The following is a 12,877-nucleotide window of genomic DNA, read 5'->3' on the forward strand; positions in this document are numbered from 1 at the left end:
AGAATTGTAGCACTATCCATTGAATAGTTTTCCAACTGGAAGTCAACAACTGTGTATTAACTTCTTTGAGCCCCCTGCCCCCACCTCTCTTTTACAGGGCATCAGTATTCTGAATTAGCCCATGGGTCCTGTATGAATCAAAATATTATAAAGTGGTCAAATTCATAATGATGCAAGACAGATTGCCAAGAATATAAGTTTGACCCAGGACATATCCCTTAAGAAAACTTCAGAAAATATTTTTTGATATGCTCAAATCCATTCTCCATGTAGAGGATTGTTAGCATGTAGAACCATTTAACAAAGTTTCTTGATATTTTAAACTAAGCCCGAGCTTTACATGTTTTTCTAAATTTGTTCCCTGAGTATAAGATGTATTGCCTATTTCTTGATTGGAGAAGTAGGTAAGAGATTAAATCAATAGTTCTGGGTATTTTTTTTTTTTCAGTTTGGAAATGGGATTTTATTTTCTATTTCACTCCTTTCTGGCCAAAAGGAGTTGAAGAATTTTTATTATGACAAATATCTTCAAATATTTTAAAGGCAAAATATAACAAAAGTTTAGTTGGGAAAACAAATTCTATATGAAGCAGCAGTAATAATAGCTTAATTTAAAATGACCCAGTATAGATTTGCTTCAAAAGATGATGTCACCTTCTAAACATGAGTCCATTTTTTTTCCCATAACAACTTTATTTGCAATAGGGTCCAAACTGGAAACCATGCAAATGTTACATCAACAGATGACTGGATAAAAAAAATGCTGTATATGCATATCTATTGAATGCCACTCAGCAATATATGAAAATTAACCATTAATACACATGACTGCATAGATGAACCTCAAATAATCTTGCCAAGTAAACAAAAAGAAGCAGATGAGAAGTCTGCATATCATATTGGGAGGCCCCAGTTTCAACCTGTGGGGCCTCAAGGTAAAAAAAAAAAAAAAGCATGCCTGGGTGTGTGTGAGGCCAGTGCCCATGCAGTGAGCTCAGTGCCTGAAAGAGTGCCTACATGGCAAGGCAGAGTCCACATGGCAAACTGAGTGCCCATGTGGTGAGATGAGTGCTCACACATTGGCAAATCAAAGTGTCCATGTGGTGAGACCCAGTTCCTGGTGCAAGGGAGTTCGTGGTATGCAAGAGTGAAGGTGCATTAACAAATGTGGACATATGAGAGACAAGGGGAGAGTCGAAGGGTGGTGGTTACGGAGTAGTGTTGGAACTGAGGAGCACGCGCGGTCTTGCAAGGAGAAGGACAAGTGTTTCCATGACTATGCATTGCAGCTAGTGGAGGAGATGCATGTTGTAATTAAGCGTTATGGGGCGAGGACTTTCGGCAGTGGTTGGGGGCATTAACCTACCACATGAGAGGTCCTCGATTCGATGTTTCCATGACTATGCTTGCAACCTAAGGAATGCAGTAATTAAGAGTTCCTGGGAAGAGGACTTGGCCCAGGTGGTTAGGGCATTCCACCTACCGACATGAGAGGTCCTCGATTCAAACCCAAGGCCTCCTTGACCCATGAGAGCCGTGGGAGCGGGCCAGTGTGGCAGTGCTGATGTGTGGAAGGAGTACCGTGCCATGCAGGGGTGTCCCCCACATAGGGGCACCCCACGTGCAAGGTGTCCACACTCCATAAGGAGAGATGTTCAGCACAAAAGAAAGTGCAGCCTGCCCAGGAATGGCACCGCACATGCAGAGAATTGACACAGCAAGATGATGCAACAAAAAGAGACACAGATTCCTGTGATCCTGACAACAGAAGCGGACAATGATGAACATGCAGCAAAATGGACACAGAGAACAGACAGACTGAGAGGGGGAGGGGAAGGGGAGAGAGAAATAAATAATAAATAAATTTTTAAAAAAAAGTGTCCGCCAGCAAACAGGATGAAGTTATTAAAGGCTGAAAGAAAAGACGAGCACATACCTTTTGTAGAAAATAGACTTTTTACCTTGAGATAAATTTTTTTAAATTCCTTAGACTATGGGTAATGCTGATAGTTAACTGCATGTTGCTGTTTGTTCTCACATAGACTGGGTATATATAGAGCCCCTTTGTAAACAACAAAGTTGTCTGATGAGTCTCTACTTGCAGACCCCCTGATCCCAGCTCTCTCTCTCTCTTTCACTCTCCTTTTTCTCTTTTTTCATTCCCGATACCCTTCGGTTCCCAAATCTCCAAAAAATGGTGCCCAACATGGGAGGCCTGAAGAAGTGAGTCTTCCAAAAGGGTATTGGAAACCATGGAAAGGCCTCCTACAAGGGTCATGAATGACATCCAAAGCAGTGTGACTCAAGTCTTCTTTTAGGTAAGGTAACATTTCCATGAAGTCATCAGGGTAATGGGTATCCAAGACGGAAGTGTGGAAGAATATTCACAAGTATTAAAAATTTTGTTGAAAGCTAGTGGGGTGCCTGTAAAAAGTTGTGAGTTAATATAATTGTGTTGCTTTAATAGAAAAGCATTGTGGTTGGTTTCAACCTCAGGGGAGTAATGTTTTAGAATTTAAAACAGTGGAGTATGTGTAATGAAAGCTTTATGGAGAGCATATCAAAGAGGGGAATACATTCCTTTCATCTGTGTGAGCTTTGTGCCAGGAAATTGCTGCTACCTTAGATCCTTTACAATCAGGAAGATGACAAAGAAGGAATTATTATATTTTCAAAACCCATAGACAAACAGAAAATGGAGGGCCATTTCAAGGAACTAAATTCTGAGCCAAAAAGCGGAGGAGAGTTTCCTGGCTTTATGCCTAATCCTAATCCTTTTATAGATAAGAAAATAACTGTCTGCTCTAATTGAAATATCCAATCTCCATCTATCTCATCCAGGTGCTTATCCTAGTTTATATCCAGTTCAACCTACTGCACTGATGAGCACCACTTATGGCTGGCCCTGACCTCAGCACTTGGCATTTTTTCAGATATGGCAGTCACTTACCCTATGTGTAAAAGATAGTTGTTTCCAACCCCACTCCTCAGACACCCTTGATGTGCTGTTTATTGCAAGGATCTTGACAAGGGGACCCGGACACTTTGCGCAGTTCTTATCAGCTTTTCCAGTTATGTCATGACCAGACCCTCATCAGGTGCTATTAATCCTCAGAGAGGTGCTGAGTTCCAACATTGAACCAATAGCCTTATTAGCCCTGATTGAAGATTTAAAACAGGCAAAATGACTAAATAAAGTCTTTGTTAGTGAAATCAGTCGTAAGAAACTGTTAAAGTGTTAACTAAGATAAGATAATTTTCTGGGCAGCAACTCTGTAAGCTCCCTGCTGTCTACATAATAACATAGTTGTGTGCTGGGTGGCATTTAATAGAGATTTAACTGCTGGAAAGGAGAAAAACATGGCAACATTGGTGTTCTGTTTTGTTTCCATGCTAATTCTGATTGGGGCCTATTTAACCAAGATAATAAAACTAGTACAAAATTTTTATCAGGTGTTAAAAGGAATTTTCAGTTTTAAATCAATAGTTTACTCCTGAACTTCAAGTCTCCATGTAGTCTTACAGAGTAGTCATCCAAAAAAATGTGTGTTAATGGTCTGTCTAAACTGCTAAATAAGAGCTTAACTACATTATGCTGCTCAAGTTATCTTAACTGATTGCTAGTAACTAATAAAAATGTTTCCAAGCACAAGCTTGCATGTTACAGGCAACATGATTCCAGAAAAAAATCTTAATAACAGTAAAATTTAAGATGTGATATGATGGAGAATTAAAAAAGAGCTATACCAAAAAAGTAAGCAAGTAAGAATTATGAGTCAATTGTAAACTGTATGTTTCTGTTAATGTGTTGTCATTGTTTTGTGTTTGTCTGTTCAATGTCAGTGTATATTTTTGATTACCTCCAGATAGTGATATAAATTAATAAATAAAAATTTCTAAAATTGAAATGGTCAAAAATTAAATAAGTGCTTATATTAATACTTAAGTTTAAATGTTAATGGGATCTCTATGATGATAAAATTGTAAGTCTTAATTAATGAAATTACTGTCTCTTCATAAAAAAATTGGTTCTTGCCTAAATTGAAATGAATACTTTATTCACAAAATAAAGGATGTAAAACTTGAATCTAATATTTTGAAAGGTAAAATTTTGTAGAAGTACTAACTAAAAATTGATTGTTTGTTTAAAGTGTATTTTGTCCTAAGTAAGACAGCTGGTCTTCATAAAATCAGAAAGAACATATGCAGAACAGAACTTGAATGCATGTGATAAGTTATAATGGGTATTGTAGTAACTTTGGGTAAGGGGAATGTTCTGTGACAGGTAAAATTTGTCTTAAATAATATAATTATACTCTTATATGGTTATAAAGTATTTATAAGAAGTTTAATGAAGCATTGTTTAAATTAAGGTATTTAATGGCTAACTCCAAAAAGTCATTATTAAACAAAACCTGAATTGATAATAGTAATAAAAGGTAATTTTATAACAGGAAAACTTGTTGGTGGCCAGCCTCCCCTGCCAACTTATACTAAAGCAAAGTAAAAATTTTGTTCTTGATCAAAGTCTCTCAAGTCATTAGTCTGTTTTAGGTAAAATTTTATCAAAGTTTCTATCCTAAGTAATCAGTATACAAAGAAAGTCAGTTTTATCAAAATACTTTCTTGTGCTTTAACCTCATCATTTCCTCAGTGTTCAAAAAAGAAAAGGTCTTATCTCTTTTAAAAGAAAATATTTAAACCTGCTTTCTCAAAATCAAATCCTGAAAGTAGCTTTTTGTTCCAAAGTAATTACAAGGGATTTGTTCTTTTACCTTGAAAGAAAAATTAAAGTTAACAGTTGAGTTCATTTAATGTTATGAGCTGAATGGAATGTGCTTAAAAGTGTTTAAAATTAACAGGTTTTTTTAACCCTCTGTTAATTAAAGTTGTATGAGTAAAAATCTCAAATGAATACTTAAGAGTGTATAAATTTACCAATATTTCAGCATAATATTAAACAGAAATGCAATGTGGTTAATTATGGTTTAATTATTATAAAAAGGTGTGCATCACAGAAACAGCCTCTTATAAATTAAAGTAACAACACTGTAGTAGGTAGCAGTCCCAAATATTGCTAGTTTGTTGCAAGAAAACTAATATCCAACTATGCCAATATCACTTTGTTTTAAAACATGCTAAGAATTTCTTTAGTATTTCCTTAGGCAAGTCAAGCCAGCCTACATTCTCCTACTTGTAGAAAAGTCAACAATAGACTTTTGCAGTGCCTCCGCAAGTCTGTGTGTATAGCCCAGTCAATCGTCCTGGCATGGTGATAATAATCTAGCTGTGTAGAAAAAATCGGTAGCTGAAACTCTACTGATGACATTGTGTTAACCAGTAATCCTTTTTTTCAGAATAAAAAGAAACATCGGAGACAAGTGTATCATATCTTAAGAGTCTGAACTAGGCAAACACTTGGGACAGGCTGCAAAATCCCTGCTGCTTTATCAAATTCCTAAATGTTGTTTGGCTTGGTGGGATAAAACAATGGCCTCTGTTGTAGTTGATGGAGTGCAATGTTTTCTCCTGTTAATAGAGTTTGTAATATTGTTGAAGTGCTGAAAATCTTTCATCCCTCATTTAGCCCAAATATTAAAGCCATTGTATGTATTAATTGGGAAGAGTCCTTCATGGAAGGAGGAAAACCTCCAGCAAGCTGCTTTAAATAATAATAAAAGGAAGGCAAATTGTGGACATTAACTTAGCCTCTGAATTGGATGTGGCAAGCACCAATATTGGCTTTGGGTGGAGTTTACCGCAAAAGCAGAATTCTAAACAAGTATCCCTTGGATTTTAATCACAATTCTGAAAAAAGGCCTAAAGCAAAATATAAAAAAGCAATTGTGTGCAGCCTGGGAGGCCCTGTAAAAAGTGTCTGGCCACTCTAAAGACTGCTATCCCTATCCAGGGGTGGATTGCAAATAGTAAAAGGAAGACATAAATAATGGACTGTTGTAAATCACCCTCAGATCAATGAAAAAACATCCGGGATACCTGCTAGTAGTAGCAGGTGACTGTCATGTCCCTGCCCACTCCACTAACATCCCTCTTAGGACTGTTCATGCAGATGCCTTTATAAAGATCCAGGACCCTACTACTGAAACCTGAGAAAAGGCAAAGTGGCTTCACTGAAAAGGCAAAGATCATGATTACCAAACCTTATGGTGCCTAGCCCAGCTGTTCTGGCTGCCTGTTACTCACCAACAGCTCATAGATATCCCCCATACTTCCTTCATGCTTACTCCAATGACTGTGACATCAGATTCCTCCTGCTCTTGAAAGGAATGAGCTCCCAGATGCATGATTCAAACCTTCCAGGGAATAATACAACAAAAATCACCCAAACTGTATTCATTACTTTAAAAAACAAAAAGGGGGAAATGTGGAAATATGACTAGAGGTTAAAAATACTTCACTGACATCTGTGGCAATTGTTGCCATTCATCACATTAACTTTACACATCCTGGAACTGTGAACTGGCAGCTTATGTCTGTCTATGGGGTTTGGGACTGTGTGCCCTTTCCTTGTGCTATTGTGGTAGGAACTGTTAACATTACAAAGGAAAATGGATGCCGGCCCCTTAGGCTAATGACAATTCATCATCATAACCTACAAAAGAATTTGTGGAAAATATTTCTTGGAATTGCCCCTACTTATGAATGGTTGAGAAATATAAATAAGACAGGACAGCATTTGACCCTTAGTCAAACATATCATCTTAAAGCCTGTGTTAGAGATCCATTTGTTTTCATAACTGGTAAGATAACTGTTAAGAATGACTCATTGTTTTATGAAAATGGTGCATTGTATATGTGCCTATCAGAAAGTGTGTTGCAGGATGGAGAAACAATAGCAATGGCCAGAAGAAGAAAAGGCATCTGAATACCTGTGAGAATGACACAGATTTTGCAGTTGCCTTTGGAAAGGCAGTTAGTGCTACATAAGAATTCCTGAAATGGACTAGATGCTTTATTGGACTGCTCATTATGAGCATTTTGGGACTGATTGGAATGATTACGGCTTCTGCTACTGCTGCGGTAGCTTTACATGGAAGTACAAACACAACAATATGTGTGATTGGCATAAAAATGCTAGTGATTTGTGGCATAGTCAAGAGTATATAGATGAGCAGTTAAATAATCTAGTTAATGATTTGGAATCAGCTGTGTTACATATTGGAGATCAATTGTATAATTTAAATTTGTTAAGGGGGTTGAGGTGTGATTGGAATGAAAGTAATTTCTGTATAAATCCACTTGCATATAATTCATCAGATATAGTATGGAAAAAATTAAGAATCATTTATTAGGTCATAAAAGTAATATCTCTCTGGAAATAACTGAATTACAAAGGAAAATATTAGAGATGTCTCATTATTAAATTCATGTAGCAAATGATAAGGATATTTTATCAGATATGATTTCACATATTACAAAATTTGACCCAGTTAATTGGTGGAAATCACAGCATTTCCTGTCAGCTTTAGGAGTAGGGCTGATCATATTTGTTCTGTTACTCATGATTCTCACCTGTGCCAGACAGTGCTTTTGAAGAAAATTGCAAAGTGTAACAGCCATAGGACATGTGAATAATCTGGAGCTAGCCAAAGCACTTCAACAATTTCCCCAAGTTGAAGAGGTTGGTTGGTAGTCAAAGATGGGTAAGACTCTTGAGAGGAGGGCAACCTAAGGCAGGCATGATCACCTTGACTAAAACAAAAAGGGGGAAATGTTGGAAACTGAGGCACAGTGGTCTCACAAGGAGAGTCATGTTATTTCCATGGCTAAACTTGTAACCTAAAGAGTGTGGTAATTAAGAGTTTTCTGCAAACAGGATGAAGCTGTTAAAGGCTGAAAGAAAAGATGAGCACATAGAACACTTAGACTTTGTACCGTGAGATAAGATTTTTTTAATTCCTTAGACTATGAGTAATGCTGATAGTTAACTGCACGTTGGTGCTTGTTCTCACACAGACTAGGGTATATATAGAGCCCCTTATAAACAGTAAAGTTGTCTGATGAGTCTCTACTTGCAGACCATTGATCCCAACTCTCTTTCTTTCTCTCTCTCTTTCTCTCTCTTCCTTTCTCTTTCACTCTCCTTTTTTTCTTCCTTTCTCTCTTTCACTTTCCTTTTTATCTTGCTTTCATTCCTGATACCTTTCAGGCCCAAATCTCCAACACAGTAGAAACCAGGAACTGAGGTGTCACAAGTGACAGGGAGCCTCTCTCCACATCAGAGGTCCCAAGGATTGAATCCTGGTCAATCCCAGAGTGAAAAACTAGAAGAGAAGACAAAAAGAGAAATAGATGCAGAAGACCACACAACAAAGGTACACAGACAGCAAAAATAGCAGGGCAGGGAGGAAGGGGAAAAGAAAAAAAAGAATACAGTGGTCATGTCATTTGCTGCAGATAAATCATTTAACACAATCCAATATCTTTTCATTATGAAATACAAAGAAACAAACAAGCAAGCAAAATGAGGACTACATAACTAGCACCACACTCAGTGATGAAAGACTGTGAGCTTTTGCCAATAATATCAGGGCCAAATCCATGATGCTGTTTTTTTCCACCACTACTCCTCAAGTCTAGGATATCCTAGCCAGAGCAATTATGCAATAAAAAGAAGGTAATGGCATCCAAATTGGAAAGGAAGAGCAAAAACTGTCTCTATTTAGAAATGACATGATTTATATATAAAAATCCCTCTAGGACTCATAAAATACTGTTAGAGCTAATAATCCATGTCAGAAAGTTGCACAAAAGTCTGTATTTCTGTAACATAGAAGCAAACAATCTGAAAAGAAAGTTAATAAAGCAATTTCTTTTACAACAGCATCAGGAAGAATAAAATACTTAAGAAGAAATTGAACCAAGGATGTGCAAGATTTGTTACCTGAAAACTACAAACCATTGATGAGACATGTTCAAGGAGGGGGACCTGGGGAAGCCATTTTAGGAATTAACATTATAAAAACCTATGAACAAAGCTTTTGACTCACTATGGACAGGACAAAAGTTGTCCCATGGCCAACGGAGCCAGTGGGGCCTACAGAATGAAGCGCTTGTCCACATGGGACAGGGCAACCAGGTCTCAGGGCCCACAGGGAGGCCTTCCTGACTGGGTCTGAGATTCAGTTGGGTGAAAATGATGGCTCAGTTGTCCTAAATGGTATTGCAGGGACAGATGCTGGACATTATATATCCTGCCATAACCACTGAGTGTACTGGGGGAGAGTGTAAACTACAATGTAAACTATAATCCATGCAGGGCAGCAGTGCTCCAAAATGTATCCACCAAATGCAATGAATGTGCCATAATGATGAGGGAGGTTGTTGATGTTTGAGGAGTGGGGTGAGGGGGTGGGGGGTATATGGGGACCTCTCATATTTTTTAATGTAACTTTTTTGTGATCTAAATATCTTAAAAAATACAATTAAAAATTGATGGGTTGTGGGGGTGGGGAGTGGGGTATATGGGAACCACTTATGTTTTTTAATGTAACATTTTGTGTGCTGTATTAACTTTAAAAATTATAATTAAAAAAAAAAAAGATGGCCCAGGCACCTCTCCTGGCACCCAGGGTTCAGGAGAGGAAGTGCTTGGTGCTCACTGTTCAATGTGCACATACACCCCCTCCAGGCTACCAACAGAATCTCTATATTATTCAGTGTTATAAATTTGCAAGTTTGAAGGAAATGGAGCTAACTATCCAGTGCCTTGATAACACTGCATGGAGATAACAAGAAAGAAAGTACAAGATAAGTATACAAAAGTCAATTGATTTCCCCTTCTACAAATGCATTTATCGTTGTAAAAACACATAATAAATTCCTTTGGTCAGAGACCCATGGGAGTTATGGTCATGGCCGATGGGGTTAACTACCAGGGCAGATGGCCCCTCTGTGGAAATGGTGTTTATGTGTGATGAATCTGGACTCAGATGGGATCTCCCTTCATAAGACTTTCATGCTAATGTGCTGGAGGTGCAGTTAATGTTGGGGTTTAAGATATATTTAGGGGATTTGAATCTCTGGACTGACAATGTGACAGCCAGATCCTGAGCCTCAACAGACTCCAGCACCTACAATCTGATTTATTGGACTTACCACACTCAGCTAAGATGGAGTTGAAGAAGGACAACCACCACACCATGGAGCCTAGAGTGATTACAACTGAAAATGGGAGGATTGCATCCAGCATCCAGGTGGAATCTGAGCCTCCTCTTGACATAGAGGTGCAATGGACACAACCAATCCAATGTCCACATAGAAGAGGTGGCATTGGATTGGGAAAAGTGGACATAGTGGACAAAGGGTATGGGGAAAGGCAGGAAGAGATGAGAGGTGGAGGCGTCTTCGGGACATGGAGCTGCCCTGGATGGTGCTTCAGAGGTAATCACCGGACATTGTAAATCCTCACAGGGCCCACTTGATGGAATAGAGTATGGGCCATGATGTGAAACAATGTATATGAGGTGCAGAGGTGCCCAAAGATGTACTTACCAAATCCAATGGATGTGTCATGATGATGGGAACGAGTGTTGTTGGGGGGGGGGAGAGGGGGGGTGGGGGGGTGGGGTTGAATGGGACCTCACATATATATTTTTAATGTAATATTATTACAAAGTCAATAAAAAATAAAAAATAAAAAAAATAAAAAAAAAATAAATAAATTCCTTTGGTCAAACCTAAGAAAATACATACGCATTTTTCTCTCATAATCTATGAAAACCTTTCAAGTTGTAAAAGGTTAAATAAACAGAGAAATATTCCTTATTCAATATTTTTAAGATCTTATACAAAATCCTAGAAAGGTATTTTGTATATATTTATGAACTGTTTCTACTCTTAGAATAGCATGCAAAGTGCTTAAGAAAAATAAAATTGAGCAGCCCATACTGCCTGGTTCCAATTCATATCTGCAATAATTAATAATAGAGTATGACTTTGATACACAGAACAGAACAATGAAAAAAAAATAGAGCCCATATGTAGACCCGTTTAAATGTGTTCAAGTGAACATAATCCTTTTAACACATGGAACAACCCGATGGCCATATTGAAAAAAAATGATGTAAACTTTACATCTTATATACAAACTCACCTATAATATTTTGTTAGTGCCTAAGAAGCAAAATGATTTTTTTAAAAAATGAGGTTCCAACAGGAGAATGACCTTATGTTTGCTGATGAGTTTTGAAATGCAACATCTAAAGAAAGAAGTCATGAAAGGAAAAAATGGTAATGCAACTTCATTTGAAAAATTAAAATTTCTACTATGTGGAAGACACTGTTAATTGAATGAAAAGACCTCAATCCTGTGCTGGGAAAAAGTTTTGTAAAACACATATTTTGTACCAAAATATACAAAAGGCCTAAGAGCTCAATAAAAAAGAAATCAAACAAGGCAACCAAGAAAATTGGAAAGTGACTGAACAGACCCCTCACCAAATTAGTATACAACTAGCAAGCACATATAAAGAGACTTAACATCATTTGTCATTATTGAAAAGTAACTTAAAACAACAAAGAACACACAATCTAACTCTAGCAATGAACAGGAACTCTCCTTCTTTGCTGGAGTGAATGCAAATGGCACAGCCACTTTGGAAGACATTTTAGCATGATTACCAAGGTAAACATATCTCAGCATGTGACTTTTTAATCACAGTCTTAGGCATGTACACAAGTTTGTTTGATAACTAATGTCCACATTAAAAAAAAAAAACAGCACTGATCTATACATAGCAACTTTTAGTTATAATAGCCACAAACTAGGAGAAACCAAGATGTGCTTCACTAGGTGAATGGATAACCAAACTGTGGTACAACTATGCCCACATAATTACTCAGTAGTAAAAAGGAAAGTGCTATCTTGCCACAGAAAGACATGGATGCATCACAAATTCATATTGTTAAGAGAAAGAAGCTGGTCAGTTAGGGCTACATAATGCATGATAAGGTCATGTCTGCTTGTTAATTGGGTATAAAGTTAGGGACCTCTTTGCACACAATGAAACTATGTACTCCAAAAGTTGTCAAATAAAAAAATTCAGATATATGTTCAACTGTCATTTTCTCTTCCTTTAAGATCAGAATTGCAGTGATGAAAAGAGATGATATTAAGTAGTTACTCTCAAACCTCAGCGCCATAAAATGAGTTAGGCACTAGTCCAGCTGCTAGAGAGGTAAATAGTTGAACAAAAAGAAATTTTCTTGCCTTCTTGTCTCTTACATTATTGCAAGATAAAGAAATACAAAAAACAGCCTGGCATATAGTTTGAATTTCTTTTAAGTTTCCAGAGGTAGAACAATTCCAGGACTCTGGCTGGGCCTTTCTTAGTTGAGAAATGTGGGTTCATAGTTCAATATCCTGTACTTTAGCTATAGTACCAGAAGTTAGATGGACTTGGTAGAGTTTTTTTTATTAATGAGAGCCTGTCAACTTGATGGAACAACATAACTTGCCAAAATGTTTCCATCATTCCAAATAGGAATGCTGTTGATTTTAAGCCTTTACTTCTCATTCTCTACACTCACCACAGAAATGAATACATACTGATGCTATGAGGTTTTATTTCTATATATTTTTAAAAAGTGATACTACAATATTTGTCCTTTGTGTCTGGTTTATTTCACTCAATAGGATGTCATCCATATTGTCACATCATGAATTCATTCCCTTGTACAGCTGAATAATACTCCATTGTATGTCTATACTATTATACATTTTATCAATTCATCTATTGAGGGATGCTTGTGTTGCTTCCATCATTTGGCAATTGTGAATAGTGCTGCTATGAACACCTGTGTCCAAAAATATTTTTGAGATGCTGCTTTCAATACTTTGGGGTATATACATAGT

This window comes from Dasypus novemcinctus, chromosome 17 (assembly GCF_030445035.2).
Source record: "Dasypus novemcinctus isolate mDasNov1 chromosome 17, mDasNov1.1.hap2, whole genome shotgun sequence".
Classification (NCBI taxonomy): domain Eukaryota; kingdom Metazoa; phylum Chordata; class Mammalia; order Cingulata; family Dasypodidae; genus Dasypus; species Dasypus novemcinctus.